Source organism: Sturnira hondurensis, unplaced genomic scaffold, assembly GCF_014824575.4.
Source record: "Sturnira hondurensis isolate 20B ecotype Veracruz unplaced genomic scaffold, ASM1482457v3 Scaffold0002640, whole genome shotgun sequence".
In the NCBI taxonomy this organism is placed as follows: Eukaryota; Metazoa; Chordata; class Mammalia; order Chiroptera; family Phyllostomidae; genus Sturnira; species Sturnira hondurensis.
The window spans coordinates 2,984,639-3,000,290 of record NW_028075271.1 but is presented as its reverse complement, the minus strand read 5'-3'; the positions used below and the strand labels follow the sequence as shown (position 1 = coordinate 3,000,290).

Genomic DNA, 15,652 nt, shown 5'->3' with positions numbered 1-15,652 from the left:
GACACTGGACCAGGGCATGAACCCCGTCCTGGACTCGATGGAGCGGGAGGGTGACAGAGTTCATCATGCTACCCAACAGAGTGCACAATTTGAAACACATGAGTAGCTTCTTTCTGGAATTGTCCACTTAATATTTTTGGACGGAAGTTGACTGCAGGTCACTGAAACTGAAAAGCAAACCTGCAGATGCGGGGGCGGGGGGGCACAATACTGTATTACAGACAGTGCCTCAGTGGAAAACTTTGTAAGTGCACACGCCATTTTGCACATGTATGACTATGTCTGCAGGGTGAGCTCCTAGATGGGGCACCTGAGGTTTTCACTGTACAGTTCACCTTTCCTTCGGTTCCACCTACAGGCCTGGGCCCCTGTGCCAGGGGCCTGTCAAGCTAGAGAGATTGACAGCACAGGAGGAGTAATTGATATGTTGTCTGCATGGCTCATGAGCTGTGATGCACACCACTTCATTTTCCACCATCTCTCTAACATGTGTGTAGAGGGAACTATCTTCATCCCTATTAGTGTCCCAGGGCTTCTGTAACAAAGTACCACATAGTGGATAACTTAAAACAGGATCTGACTACCTCCCAGTTCTGGCACTTAGAAGTGCAAAATGCAGGGGTGGGCAGAACCATGCTGACTCTGAAGCCTTGCGGGGCAGGGTGGGGGGTAGCCCTTCCCTGCCTCTTCCCAGCTTGGGTGGCTTGACGCACCCCACAATCTCTGTTTTTGTCACCACACCAGACACAGAGGGAGTGGGCTCCCCCTCCGTGTGTCTTCACATGGTTTCTTCTTATGACGACGCCAGTCACAGTGCGTCAGGGCCTACCCTTCTCCAGGGTGACCCTGTCTCAACTAATTACATCTGCAGTGACCCCATTTCCAAATAAGGTCACATTTGAAGGTGCTGACAGTTAAGATTTCGAAATGTCCTTTTGGAAGGCGCTACAATTCAGCCCGTAACATCCGTCCAAAATTTTTCTGCTCACTTTACGTAAGAGACAATGTTGGGGTCCTTTTAATTCAATAGGTCATTCTTAGTTCAGAAACTAGTGCAGTCGGCCTAATTACAAATCAGTCCTCAAGGCCATGCCTGCAGGAAGGGGGCGTGGTTGGAGGTGTCTGCTCTCTGCAGGCCTCCTTGGTGCCCTATCCGTTGGCCTCTCTCCACCCTTCCCCGCCCCACTGGCTCTGTCTCCACTGAGTGGGAGAGGTAGGAGGAAGGGACATGTCTGACCTGCTCTCAGGGCTGGCTATTGCCGTCCACTTTACATGGGAATTTCAGGGTTGTTTTGTTTTTTTTTTTTTGAGATACCCACCTCGAACACTTCTCATCTGCAGATTTCCTGATTCTGGCAAATGCAACTAGACTGGGGGAATTAACTTGCCATTTCTTCAGCCCTAGAACACCAGCATTCCTCCCTCTGTGCCAGGCAGCTTTTTGGACAGCACCCTCAATGACCCAAGGCCATCTCCCCGTTCCCTCCTCCAAAGGCCACAGCTGATTCATGGACTTGCCTGCCCACCAACACAGGTGGTCAGCCTGCCTCTTCTCGGGATATCCTAGGTGATGTCAGACACACATTCACAAGGTCCCCCCAACTGCTAAGCTCTCTGGGCTTCTGGGAAGAAGAAGGACCAGGAGATGACACCTCACAGCAAGAGCAAGGCTCTCCTGGAAGAAATCGCACTCCACTTCTTTTTTTTTTAAAGATGTTATTTATTAATTTTTAGACAGAGGAGAAGGGAAGGAGAAAGAGATGAAGAGAAACATCAGTGTGTGGTTGCTTCTCATGCACCCCCTACTTGGGACCCGGCCCACAACATAGGCATGTGCTCTGACTGTGAATTGAACTGGCAACCCTTTGGTTTGCAGGCCTGTGGTCAATGCACTGAGCTACATCAGACAGGGCTCTCCCCACTTCTCTTCTCATTCTGAGCCCTCGTGTGTCTTCGGTCTGCTTGAGGTCGGTGTCATTTCGTTTACACCTTGGCGGGGGTGTGGGCGTGGGGGCGGGGTTTCATCCTCACACTCTTGTTGTGTCTGTTGTGTGTATCGCAAGTAACATCAATATTCCCATTTTCGGATTTTTCTTTCCTCCTGCCAGCCCACTGACCATAAATAGAACAACAAAGCGGTCATTTACAAATGCTCTCTGCCTCCTAGAGAAGGTGGGTATTAAACATTGAAGGGCCTTTATTAAAATATTTTTAAAAATAAACTTTAGGATACTTTTAGATTTACAGACAATTTGCAAGATACTTTCTATAAACCCATTTCCTGTTAGTGTCTCACATCAGTATGGTATAATTGTGGCAATAATAAACTCATATCGGTACATTATTATTAACTGCAGTCCATACTTTGTTCAGGTTTCTTTCATTCTTCCCTAATGTCCTTCTCCTGTTCCAGAATCCCGTCTACACACCACGTTACATTCCGCCATCTCCTTAAGCTCCTCTTGGCTGTGACAGTTCTCAGATTCCCCTTATTTTGAGTGACCTTGACAGTTTTGAGGACAGGTATTTTACAGAACCTTCTTGTATTGGAATTTGTCTGATGTTTTCCCACAATTATATCGTGGGGTTTGGGGTGTGGAGAAGTGTGGTGTTACAAAAAATACATATTCGGCCTTTGCCCCCAGTTCCTGGCACAAAGCTCTGAAAACCCTGGGAATTTTCTGAGTGATAAGAGGTCTTTGTTATTCATAACGAGTCCCTTTCAGCCATATCTGAGTTTAATTAAGCTAATGAGGTGATAATTGTGCTCCCACTTCGCTACAGGATGTGGGCTGGTAGCCAGGAGAGCCGACTAAGCGATTAGCAGGCTGGAACTTTCAGCTCCCTTTCCCCACCCGTGAACACCTTTCGAGCAAAGGGGTCAGAGTTTGGTTCTATTGGGGTGGGGCCCTTGCAGAGGACCAGGTAGCTCTGTCCCCGTCCCCGCCCCGGCCCTCTTCTGCGCATTTCTTCCATTTGCAAACCGATAGTAGTTAAGGGAAGCGCTGTCCTAAATCCGGCGAGAGCTCTAGGGAGTTCTCAAACCTGAGGGGCGGCGTGTGGACACGCATGACTTGCAGTGTGCTGCGCAGAAATGCGGGGAGCCTGGGCAACTGGAGTCTGAAGGGGAGGCAGAGAACTGGGGAACTGGTCGTGGCTGTTGGAAAAGACACCACGTGTTCGGTGTCAGGAGGAAAAACCCGAGAGAGAAGGCGGAGCGCCCCTATTCTTACTGAGCATCTGGAGATACGAATCTCTAAGGTCGGAGGAAAGGGGGCAGAGACTGGGGGTCTGCACGAGGGAGGGTTGAAAAAAAAGGCCTACGGTGCGCGTAGAGGAGGGAAGGCTGGTAGAAGGGAAGGCTTGCTTTCTGCTCTGAGAGTGGGGTCTAGCGTCTGAAGCTGCTTGCCAGCGCTCCCCCGCGGCCCCGCGGCCCCAGTCTCGCGGAGGCCCAGCCAGCCGCGAGGGGGCGCAGTGCGCGGCGGGACAACCCCCCCCCCTCCGCGCACCCCCACTCCCCCCGGAGGAGGAGTAAGTAGGTCGGGGCTTCACGGAACAAGGTGGAGGCCGGGATCGTCGCCGGAGGGAGGGCCGTGTTGTTGATCAGAGCCGCCCGGTGGCCCCGGGAAAGGCCCGGAGACCCGCTCCAGCCGGCCAGAAGGGGGCGGGGTTTCCGGAAGGGCCGCGAAGGGGACTCCGTGACTCGGCAGCGCCGCAGCCCTCGCTCCTCCCCGCGGGTCCTCGGTGGCTCCGCAGGCTAGTCAGTGCGCACGCGCGGCCTGGAGCCGCCGGAGAGCCTGGCTTCGCGCGCCGCAGCCCCCCGCCGCCCCCCGCCCCGGTCAGCCTCCGGCGCTGTGCACCCTCGCAGGCCATCGGTCCCAGGATCAGGTGCTAGGCCAGATAGCAGCACTGGCCCATCCGCGGCCAGAAAACGCGGCAGAATCCAAAACCTGGGTTTAGGAAAAGGCTTTATAATAACCCAAAATCCAGATGCAAAGGAGAAATAAAGATTGCTACGTTTGAGCACATTGAAAAACAAAAACTCTACGGCAAAGCAAACGAAAGCCTACGTAAAGGACTGGCAAATTGAGGGAAACAAATACTTGAAAATTCAAATTAAAAAAGGCAAAAGACATGAATAAACAATCCGCAAAAAATGGTGTAAAACTGGCCCTTAAACAAACGTTCATTTACTTTCATGATAGAGAAATGCACATAACCGAACTATCACTTTTAACCTCTTCAATTTGCTGTAAGTCAAAGCCACAGGACACTGACACATTGCTGGCGGGAATGCAAGATGGTACAGCTGTAGAGGGGACTGGGCAATATCTAACAAAACTTCGTATGTATTTACCCTTTGACTTCGCAATTACAGCTAGGAACTCACCCTCAGGAAACACCTGCACCAACATGAAAGTACAGATATGTGTACAAGGTTACTTATTGCAGCATTGTTTGCAATGACACAGTTTTGGGAACAACCTCAGTGCCAATACACAGGCAACAGGCTGAAAAAACTGTGGTACAGCCACACTATGGTGTACTATGCAGTTGTAAAAACAAAGTGAGGAAGACCTTTATGAGTTGGTATGGAGTGATTTTTAGGATCTACTGATAATTGAAAAGGCTAAATACACAAGTACATATATTATGCTGTTTTTTGTGTAATAGTAAAATATTTATGTCTGCTTAATTTTGAAAAAAGTCTCAGGAAGAATAAACTAAAAATTAATAAGTTGGTTACCTATGGTAGGTGTTTGAAAATAGGCTGAAAGTCTAAGAGGTGAAGACACTTATTCAAACCAGGCCATTTATGGTAGTTTTGAGTTTAAGAAGCATGTAAATGTTTTAATATTTAAAAAATTGAGACAACAAAGATGGGAAGAGAAACCTAAAGTCACATACAAAGAGAAGCAAACAAATGAACTGAACTATATAGTAAATTACCCACAGGACAAAAGAGTAAACCCAAATTACTTTTGAGCACAGCTGTTTTATATACCTTGTGTTTATAAACAGGCAAAAAAAACTACAAAGAAATTTTGAACCTCATTTAATTGGTAGTAATCTGGAGTAGCAATTCCAAGAATATTTTCCTTGTGCTGTGGGATTAAGCAAATGAGCGATTACAAGGATATTGCAGGGCGCTGTCTGTGGGAGAGGGTGGTACAAATGTGGACACAGAGAAGGCAAGAGCCCTTCCGTATCCTGGGCCTGTCTGCTGAGGGCCTCGGGGCAAGGCACCCGATGTCCGTGAGCATTCCTCATGTCCATGTCTTGGTTTCTAAATACCATTCTCCAGAGCTCCTGGGAGAAATGGCTCGTTCAGAGATGGGCAGGGAAAGTGAAAGAAGAGCCAGGAACATGTTGTGTCACCTGAAAGCAAGGCGGTGGTCAGAGAAGGATGGGGACAGGTCGGGAGAACACAGGGCAGCTTGACAGGGCTTCCAATGGCCGAGTGTGGAACAATTTGAGCATTGGAAGGAGTATTGCACTAATGAATGATCATATCGAATAAAAAAGAATCCATGCATCCGGAGTGATGCTAAAAGACAAATAAACTTACAATTACATAAAGAGAGGTAAAGGGACAGCTCTTCTTTGTGCTAGAATGCCAACTAACGAATGCTGAAGGCACAATAGAGTTCGAAAAGTCGCCATACTGAATGGATGCTAAAACTGCTGGGTGCACGTTTGTTGGGGAATAAGCTATTCCACAGCCTCAGAGTGTCACTCCTCCACAGATTATTAACTACAAAGGTAAAAAAAGTAGCTATATAGTGCAAACACCAGTGCACACCACCTTAACCATGTGATCAAAGCCAGCACACCAATGGGGGATGAACTGACATCATGTGCCCAAAATTCATAACCTGTAGTGGATCACTTGGCAATCAAGCTCAAGTTGAGGGACAAACTAAAAAATAATGGGCCTGACTCTTAACAAAAGTCAAGGTCATGAAAGAGAAAGATAGAGACAGAGGAATAAACAGACATGACAACTCATGACATGTGACTTTGAACTGGGAAAAATAACGTTGCTCTGAACAATGATATTGGGACAATTGGCCAAATGTGAACCTGGACTGAAGAGTAGATACTATTAGCACTGATTGGATCCATGCTAATTGTCTGAATTTGGTCACTGCACTGTGGTTATGTAAGAGGATGTTCTGTTCTTGGGAAATACACCCTGACACACTCAGGGGTGAGCAGTCATGATTTCTGAAACTCAACCTCACGTGGTTCGGCAGAGAAACAAAAAGTCTGTTATACCCGTACCACTGAGTGGATATACTGCAATTTGTGTACTAATCTTCTTTGTTGCAGACATTCAATTTTTGAATTAAAAAATCCCACTTAACAATGTTGCTATCCACATCTTCACAAATATAATTTTTCTTCCTGTGTTACCATTTTGGGGATAAATGCCCAGAATTATGAACACCGAACCGAAGAGTGCAAGTGTTTTCGTGGCCAGTAGGAGAGAGGACCAGTTCACCAGGGCCCACGGTGGCTGATTTAAATGGAAGGTTGTATGGGACGTGGTAGCGTGGACCTAGAAACAGCAGGACGATCCCCGAGCAGCTGCCCAAGCAACCGAGCACTGTCTCATGTTACCAGGGCAACGCTCCCACCCGGCTCACAGCGGCCTTCCCCCGCCCCCCTCGCCCCATAGTCCCACCCCTTCGTTGTTCCAGGACCTAAATTTAGCGGTTGGGCGGTGGAGGACTTGCGTTTAGCTGGCTCGTTGACTCTAGAGGATTTTCCTGATGAACAACTGCAACGTGGTATTTTGGATTCCAGAGCCTCGTCATTCTGAGTCAGTTGTGAAAATCAGTGTAAATCAAAAATTTAAAACAAAAAGTGGCCTAAAAGACATTGAAAACAAGTGGAAGAAAAACCCCACCGGTAATGGGAGTGTAAATTGATATAACTATTTTGGAAAGTGGTTTAGTATTATCTTTTAACACTGAACTTGGCTCAGTAATTCCTCTCTAGGTCCATACCCAGGAGGCACCTGTCCATGGGCCCTGGAGACAAGAAGGAAACGTTCAGAGCAGCATCGTTTGTCAGAGAAGAAAGGAAATTGTCCAGTGTTGTCAGGAAAACAACGGCTAAACACACTGTGGTAGAGCCATACGATAGAGCGCTGTGCAGTGGTGAAGCGCATCAGGAGCAGCTTCGCACAGTTCTGTGTGTGAATTTTGGACTTAATATTGCCCAGAAAACATGCAAGGCTCAGAAGTTTATTTATTTTTTGTTCATTAATGTTGTTCTTTATGTTCCACATATAAGTTAAATCACATGGTATTTGTCTTTCCCTGTCTTATTTCACTTAGCATAATAACCTCTAGGTCCAACCATGCTGTCACTAATGGTAAGATTGCATTCTTTTTCACGGCCAAGTAATATTCCATTGTATATATGTATCACAACTTTTTTATCCACTCATTTATCAATAAGTAAACTAAGAGGTTTACTTATTGAATAATATTATTTTTATAAAGCTAAAAAAGCAAAACAATTTACTGTGAAGGGGGCATTCATCTGTATTTAAGATTTTTTAAAGCAAAGGAATGATAAATATAAAATTGAGAGTGGGGAGCCAAGGGGATAGAATACATAGGAATGCAGAAATATTGGCAGTGTTCTGGTTCTCAGGTCGAGGCATAGGTACGCGGTGTTCATTTTATTACTAGATTTTTGTGCCCCACATCCAGGTTACAGAAATTCTATTGACTGTATTGAATAATATGTTAGGTTTTTAAAAAATTCTCTGGCATCTACTGTTTTTGTATGTTGTATTTAAAAACAGCAATGTAGATAAAATCAGAAAGCCATATATTTTCAGAATTGGAAGAGGCCTTCACGATAAGGACTATTCTGAAATGTAACCATTTAAAAATGATAAGTACTAGGGAACAGTTGCTGTTTGGGAAATTGAGGAATACTTTCTAAACATAAAATCAATGGTAAAAGTCATGAAAGAAAAAACAGAGGTTTTATATAATCAAAAATTTAAAATGGTGCACAAAAATCATCTTAAATGAAGTTTAAAAACAAATGATAAACTAGAAAAATATAGGCCACAAATATCACAGCCTAGGGACTAATATCCTAGGCTGATATTTTTAGTATTTATCCTTAATAGATAAAGAACCCATAAAATCATTAAGGAAAATACTAATGCCAAAATTGAAAAATGACAATGAATAATTCATAGATGAAGAAACACAAATGACCAGTAAAACAATCTTTAAAAATAATTTTTCTAGTAATTTGAAAGAACAGGAAACTAATCTTTTAAAGGTAGATACCATTTTTCACTAATCAAAATAGCAAAGATTTTAAAAACCTGTATTGTAGCACTTGATATTGACAAGGGTATGCAAAAATAATCCCCCATCCTCTATTAGAAGGTAGAATTATGCAGCGTTTGAGAGATGAAGTTTGGCCTTATGTTTTAGTAGTCTTAAAAGGGTTCATATGCTTGGACGAGTAACCTCACTCACAGGAGTACAGGAATGCATTTCAGACCGTTGCCGGGAGAACGGATACAGTGTTTTGTGTGGGGGCTGTCCGCTTCAGCGTATGAGAGCGAACACGGGGGAAAAGAGCCCAACTACAGGAGGAGGGCTAAACCGGGCCCAGCGCACCCATGTGTGGAAAGCTTTGTGTCCTTCAAAAACCAGGTTATTAAAGACATGATTTATGCTCACCCCTGAATTTTCTTTCCTTGTGGGAAGCCTCAACTTGAGGGGTTTTTTGATGATTTTATTTATTTATCTTTAGAGGGGAAGGGAAGGAGAGAGGGAGAGAAATATCAATGTGTGGTTGTCTCTCCTGCGTTCGCTGCTGGGAACTGGCCTGCAACCCAGGCATGTGCCCTGCCTGGGAATCGAACTACGATTCTCTGATTCTCTGGTCCGCAGGCCCGTACTCAATCCACTGAGTTACACCAGCCAAAGCAACTTGCAGTTTTCTTTGACCTGTAGTTACTCCTTGGACAATCCATAAGCTCTTACCCCTGGACAGCATTTCCTTCCCGCAAATGCTCGGAGTTTTCATTTTCCCTTTAGTCTCTGGGGGAGTATTCTAACGGACACCATGGGTTAGTTTGGGCCTCAGGGGAAAGTCATCAATTCCCTGTCCCCCAAACAGAGACGGGAGCCTCAGGTTCTTGCTTGCAAGTGCTGTGAGGAACGGGAAGGCCTCAGAGCCCAGATGGCAGAAGGAAGACTTCTCTGGCGCTTTGTAGGTCTGGTGGTGTCCTCAGCAGAGGAATTCCTCTTGTCGTGAAAGGAGTAACAGTTCACGCCCATGCGCTGCACCCCCCTCAGCAAACGTCCCTCGGGGGCAGCCGGATTTGGCTTCTTTTCTCTCTCATTGAGCAATATCTTCGGCCACTTTTGCTCTGTGCCTCGAATAGACAGATGCATCTCCCGCCTCTGTGTGTATATGTGTGTGTGTGTGTGTGAGATTAGGAAAGGCAGGCACGTGGTACAAACACCAACAAGGAGGAGATGGGCGAGTTGCTGCAGTGGACTTGGGAAGGGGGTTTCACCTGCCCTGCAGTCAGGCCAGGCCTCCCGAGGAGGTGACATTTTGACATTTCAGGCCAGAGGTAAAGGACTGGTCCTCGGAAGCCGGGGCCGGCAGAGGCAGCATTCTGGGCGGTGGAAGCGGTGCTCGGCAGAGCCACGTGCCCGCACCGGTGTGGCCAGGGTCACAGCGGCCTGGGGCGGGGGTCAGCGTTTGGGGTCGTTACTCCGCGGGTGGCCCCGCCGAGGGAGATCCTGATCTGGCCGTTCCCAAGGCTTGTTTCTCACGCCCTCGCTGCCACCTGATCAGTCCTTCGCGACAACACCCCGCCCCCTTCGGGTGCATTTCGGCGGCGGCCGCCTACTGGGTCCCGGCGCAGCTGCGGTGCCGGGAGGCCCGGAGGCCTGGAGCGCGGCGGTGGGGTCCGGGTGCGGGGGCTCGGCCCAAGGTACGTGCAGCGCGGGCTGACCGTCTAGCCAGGCGCAAGGGCGGAGGTGCCAAGGCCGAGCCTCCGGCGTGGCGCAGGCGCACGCCGGTCGGTGGGTTTCCCGAGAGAAAGCCGGTGGCCTGCCTCTGAACCCACCGTTTATCCACCCCCACCAGGGCAGTTATTTATAGGAAGGAATAGTTTTCTCACGGCGTGCTCATCTGGCGGTTCCCCCCGACCCCGCTCTTATTTGAGATGTCTGAGTCGGGGCCGGGTGCAGTCATCTCTCCAGGGCTGAAATGTTATGGAAAGTGGGCCGCCTAGAGCAGTTCCAATTCGGCTGCATCATCTTTCTGCGCTTGGCTTCCCTGGAGCGCGCTTTCTCTACTCACGGCTTGACCGTTTGGTAAACACTGAACATACTTAGCCCTGTGGTTACTGAGTTGCTTCGTCTTAATTTCTCTTCCCATTCCAGCAGATTTACTGTTAGTTGTAAACTGCCCGCAGTGCTGTTGGGGGTAAGCGGGCAGGTTGCATAAACATTTTAAAAAATCACGGTTTGACCTGCAAAGCAAGGGACGCCAACAGGGGGCACTGCCGCTTCGCTGGACCGGTTCCTGGAGACTCCGTACCGGTGCCTCCAGGGAAAGAGACGTTTGGGGTGACGGGGAGGAAGCAAAGCCGAGAGCCGGGAACGCCCTGGGCTGTACTGCCGCCTCGGTTCTCCCACCGATTCTTTGCACCCGCCTTCTTTCCGGACTCATGGAATTTCCACTAGCAAAGGTTTATAATAATAGGTATGACCTTTTGTTTTCCTCAAGCTGTAAGTGGCTCTTCCTAAGCATGAGAAGTGTCAGTTACTAAGAGAAAAAATGTTCGGGTTGGTGGAGAGGGAGAGAAAAATCCAGTTGTCACGTGATCCTCTGCCCCGTTTCAGGGCACTTTCAGCCGTAAGGAGAGAAGGCCAGTGCGCTGGGCGTGACCGCGGGGCTTGCAACTTCGGACTGGGTCTGCTTTTCCATGGTTATGCTCTAGTGCTTTGGGTAACACCTGCTGCTTTGCACGCTTTCAGTCCCTTCTTTTCTCCACTTGTCCCTTGATAGCCTTCTGTGTGTCCCTGTGGTCTTTCTTGCCCCAGACATGCTCTGTCCAGGATTCTATCCAGCAGCTCTTGGGGCTGCAAGTTTTTACACCGCTGAATGTTTCTATCCTACACACGTGGGGCCCTGCTCTGAATTTTCTAACTAATGTGACAAAGATCATAAAAGCAGGAGCCCCGAACTCCACACACTGAACTTCAGTTTAAATCTGCTCCTGTTGGGCCCTGGCTGGTGTAGCTCAGTGGATTGAGCGTCGGTTCGATTCCCAGTCACGGCACATGCCTGGGTTGCAGGCCAGTTTCCAGCAGGGGAACTCATGAGAGGCAACCATACATTGATATTTCTCTCCTTCTTCCCTTTCCTTCTAAAGATAAATAAATAAATCTTTAAAAAAATATCTGCTCCCCTTGGGAGATGACTTCACCTGAAGGAGTATTTTGAGTGTGGAGACTTCAGGCACTGGGACTGACCAGCGGAGGACAATTTCTAGGCAGAGGTACTTTTCCGAGCCTGAGAAAGGCATTGTCCTCTGCTGGAAAGGACCCCTGCGCAGTGTGGGCCTCAGAGCCTGAGCTTCCCGTGGTGCTGAAGAGAGGCGACGCTATCCTCCTGGAAAGCCCTCTGAGGGTGACACGGCCTTGCCCTCTATTCTGTTGACTTTGGTGCAGGTGGGCTGTTCCTCCATCGGCCCATAAGGATGGTTCGTCCTTGATGGAGGGCCTGTGTGACGGTGGTCCCATAATGTTACAATGGAGCTGAAAACTCCCAACAGCCCAATGACGTGGCAGTGGTCAGGACATCACTCAGGTGTCTGAAGTGACGGTGGAGCGAACAAAGCCACTGTGCTGCTGTCCTGGGAAAGTACAGCTCACACAATTACGTGCAGTACAGAGAACTTGATGATCATAGTGACGGGCTGGTTTGTGTATTTACTGCATTCAACTTTTCATCGTTATTTTATACTCTTTACCTGTGTATAAAAAAGGTGGCTGTAGCCAGTGTGCCATGATGCACCAGCAGCAGCCTCCTACATCTCATAGGCCGCACCATCTTCTCATGTCCGGTTTAATCTTGCTGCATATCTTGGCCGCACCATCTTCTCATGTCCGGTTTAATCGTGTTGCTCTGTACGGGAATGTGCTGTGCAGGCCCGGGAGCAATTTGCTGCGCCCTGGCAGCCCTGTGTCTAGTCTGTGCAAGGGTGTGCTGTGTGTTTGCATGACTGTGAAGTCACCTGGACATCTCTCAGAATGTATCCTGTTGTTAACGGGGTATACTTGGTGCTCTGTGCCCCACTCCACAGGTACCCTGGGGACGCTCTAACTCCTAAGCTGGGAGGCAGGCACCTGCCCAGTCACTGAATGAGTGTGTGTGGGGCAGGGGTTGGGGGTGTGCGGCTGCTAATGTTTTTATCTTGTTTTGGTTGGAAAGGTTGTACACACTTTCCACATTCACTCATTTGACTTCCATGATTGGCCCTTTCGAAATGAGGCCTGAGATCAGGACATGGGCCAGGGTCACCAGGAAGACAACAATGTACTCAGAGCAGGCAGGGCTCACCTGCTCACAGTTCAATTCACTTTCCTTGAGGAGACTGAGGCTGTGAGCGCTGTGTGTGTGTGGTTGTCCCATAGGTGCTGCGGGCCCCCCAGAGGTCCTGTCTGAGGGGCAGGACGCTGCGCACAGAGGGTGACTCCCCGGCCCTCACCAGGAACAGATTCTGCCTGGGATCTAAGGGACCACTCCCTACTGCTGGGTGAAGATAAATGTGTTCTCAATGAAGAACGTTTTGTGAGCTCTTCTCTCTCTAGTGGCCAACTGAGTAGAAGAGATGTGTTACCTTACTTTACAAACAGATGAATGAGCCAGTTTCTGAAACTTTTGTTAAGCACCTACAATGTGCTTAATATGTCAGGGACTTGAAGGAGAATAAGACATTACTGCAAATGAAATGCTTGTAAAGCACCTCACACTGTAGCCTATCGGGATCTCAGGATTTCAGAGCTCGAAGGCGCAGCTGGAGATGATCTGGTTGGCGTCTCTCCTTTTTCAAACAGTTGAAGAACTGGGACCCAGAGAGATGAAGTGATATGCTTAAGACCGTGTGGCCAGTTAAGGACAGAACAGGGAGGGATGCCAATGAAATTCAGTAGAAGGTCAGCCTCTAATTTGTATAACTTTTTACTTTGAAATCATGTTAGACTTACAAAAGAGTTGCAAAAATGGCACAGAGTTCCTTCACTCAGCCCCCTCTGGTGCTCACACAACTGTGGATGGATGGAAAGAATCCTCGGAGACCAGTGCGACACGGTGGTAACCGGGCCGCAGCCCTCAGATTCCAGCAATTTCCATGTGGGGCCCTTTCCTGTTCCAGGGTCTAACCCAGGGTACCACATTGCATTTTTAAAAAATCTTTAAAAGATTTTATTTATTTTTCTTTAGAGGGGAAGGGAAGGAGAGAGGGAGAGAAATATAATGTATGGTTGCCTCTGGTGTGTCCCCTCTCGGGAACTGGCCTGCAACCCAGGCATGTGCCCTGACTGGGAATCGAACCTCGATCGTGTGGTTTGCAGGCCTGCGCTCAATCCACTGAGCTACACCAGCCCGGGCTTCATTTTTTAAATTTTTTAATTGAATTTATTGGGGTGGTTGTTGATAAAAATCATAGGTTTCGAGTGTACAAGTCTGTGTCATCTGTATATTGTATTGTGTGCTCCCATGTGGCATTTTGACTCAAATTTTTTTATTTCTTTAAAGACTTTATTTTCAGAGAGAAGGGAAGGGAGGGAAAGATAGAGAATTGGCGGGGGGTGGGGGAGAAACATTGATAGGTTGCCTCTCACCGGCCCCCAACAGGGGACCTGGCCTGCAACTCAGGCATGTGCCCCAACCGGGAGCCGAACCAGCGACCCTTTGGTTCACAGGCTGGTGCTCAATCCACCCAGCCACACCATCCAGGGCTTGACTCTGTAATTTTTAACTTTGGATTTTTCCCATATTTGAGGGTCCTTAAAACAGTAATAAATCAGTGACATTCCGTTGTACAGAAAGTGGATCATAGCTCTTTTTGTGCGTTTTTAGAGCAAGCTGTTTCTCTGGTGTTCTCCATGAAATCCCAGCTGCGGCCCTTTGGGTGTGTCCTCTCCTGGGCAATCCCAGCCTGTCTGATCTGGACACAGAAAGCTGTCCTCAGGCTAGCAGTGGCATAAGCGGAACCTTCTGCCACCATCCCTTGGATCCTGAGTTTTACTTCAATTTATTTTTCTTGCTCATAGGACATTCTTCATTCTCAGGTGCCTAGCTTACATAGTGAAGGACCTTGGAGCCAGAAAGACATAAATTCAGCTCCCAGGTTTCTTGACCTAGTTGTGGTATCTTAAGCAAGTCACTCAATTGCTTTAAATTCAGTTTTCTCCTGTGCCACATGGGGACAATAGCCACTCTGCTGTTAATGAGAGGGTTACACGAAAGAATGCACATAGCGATTAGCACAGTGCTTGGCGTGCAGACATGTGGAATGAATGAGTGGATGGATGGTCCTTATAGGTGACCAGGTGAAGTGGGTGCAATGGAAGGTCTTGAAGGCCAGGGAAGACCCCCTGAGCTTTGTGGTGGGCAGGGGCAGGCACTAAGGGGTTTGAGAAAGGGAGTGAGGGATCACAGGGGCAGGCACTGAAGGGTCTGAGTGATGGATCACGGCTGCACTTCGGAGAGTCAAGTGCAAAAGGTGCTGGAGTGAGCAGAGCAGTGGGAATGTGAAGTCTGCAGGGAGTTGGTGGCTGTCACGGTGGTTCCAATGACAGCAGAGAGGGGGTGAGGAGAAAATGAGACTCAAGATTGTGTGGGGGTACCATCAATGGAAATAAACACGATGCAGGGGGGAGAGAAGCTGATGCTCCAAGGAGACTGTGTTCTAGGTCTGGGTGGAAAGGAGAATGTGATGGTCTCAACAGAGACAGAAATCAGGATAAAGAGGTAATTTGTGGGAGAAAAATGCATTCAGTTTTAAGCACGTTGCTTCTGAGATACCAACAGAATATCCAAATGATATAGATACGGAAGGGATGGCGGTGGTGTTGGAGGCTGGGAGAGCCCGGAGCTGGCAGTGAGGATCAGAGCCCTGTGCCCAGAGCAGTGGTCACCAAAACCCAGTGGGCAAATGGAACCCCCGTGAACAGGTGAGGGCAGAGGCGGGTGAAGGCTCCCTCATGCCCGATGGTTGACAGGGGAGAGAGAGACAGAGAAGGCAGCGTGGGGAACCAGGATGGGCTGGTTTGCTCAGGCTCCCCAGTCAGGCACCACAGAAAAGGCGGCTCATTTCCTCAGTCTGGAGGCTGGAGGTCCGACGTGGAAGCGTCAGCAGGGCTGGTTTCTTCCAAGGCCTCCCTCCCTGCCTTGTAGATGGCCGTTTTTCCCTGTGTCTTCCCCCCCAAGTCCTGATTTCTTACAAGATCAGGTCCCACTGGGCTGAAGCCTGCTCTAGGGCCTCATTACTCACCATTAATGCAAAGACCTCATCTCCACAAACACTCACATACTGAGGTATTGGGGTTAGGATTTCAGCATTTGAGTATTT

General features: G+C 48.4%; 1 protein-coding gene across 1 annotated transcript in view; it reads left to right on the top strand.

Moving 5' to 3' along the window:
* Positions 1-9,883: 9,883 nt before the first annotated feature.
* Positions 9,884-15,652, top strand: part of HLCS (holocarboxylase synthetase) — a 172,735-nt gene continuing 166,966 nt past the window's right edge. Inside the window, exon 1 of the mRNA XM_037040622.1 lies at positions 9,884-9,995. The gene's annotated coding sequence lies outside the window, so the exon portion shown is untranslated. The remainder of the gene's footprint in view (positions 9,996-15,652) is intronic.